The sequence below is a fragment of the Propithecus coquereli genome, unplaced genomic scaffold, assembly GCF_000956105.1.
Source record: "Propithecus coquereli isolate 6110/MARCELLA unplaced genomic scaffold, Pcoq_1.0 Scaffold374, whole genome shotgun sequence".
Classification (NCBI taxonomy): Eukaryota; Metazoa; Chordata; class Mammalia; order Primates; family Indriidae; genus Propithecus; species Propithecus coquereli.
In genome coordinates this window covers 1,782,738-1,783,560 of record NW_012149441.1, presented here as the reverse complement: position 1 = coordinate 1,783,560, position 823 = coordinate 1,782,738, and positions in this window count along the sequence as shown.

The following is an 823-nucleotide window of genomic DNA, read 5'->3' as shown; positions in this document are numbered from 1 at the left end:
TTGAGCTATGGAGCTAGAGATTGATAACTTTCGTCAGCTTTGGAAAATTCTTATTCAATATGTGTTTTAATATTTACCTCCACACATTGCCTCCCCTCTTTCTGTGAATTTAATTTTAAGAAGGTTAGATACTTTAAGTTTTCCCTACAGGTCTCTTACACGGTGTTCTGTTCCTTCATCCCTCCCCAACTCTGTGTACTTTAGTTTGCATATTTTCTGTTTACCTATTTTTGAGATTACTAATTCTTTCTTTTATCTCTGTCTAGTCTAAGATAACCCGCACAAACAAATTCTTAAGACCAGATATCCTATTTTTAAGTTCTATGATAGGATGTCCATTAAATTCTGTTTGTAAATTAGAATTTTTTGTTGAAATTCTTTATCCTCCCTCAATTGCCTTTAACATTATTGTCTTCTGCTTTCTGTTTTATTTAACATATTACTAAGCTTTGATTGAGAGACTGATGAGAGTCTTTTTCCTTACCCTAAAAATTGTGGCAGGTACAGCTCTTCCTTTCAGATGTTTTAGTCTTTCTCGCCTTCTCATTTAATATAGATCAAAAACTCTTGTATGCTTGAAGGAGAAGCAGTCACTATGCTTGATACAGATCCCTTTCTCCCTTTCTGGTCAGGTCTTTGCTTCCTAAGCACCACAAGGCTACAGGATATTTCTTTCTGCATTTTTGAAATTTCAACCTAATTAGTTTCTTATAGAGCTGTGGTCCCCAACACCGGGGCCCATACTGGTACTGGTCTGTGGCCTGTTAGGAACAGGGCTGCACAGCGGGAGGTGAGCGGCGGGCCAGCAATTGATGCTTCATCA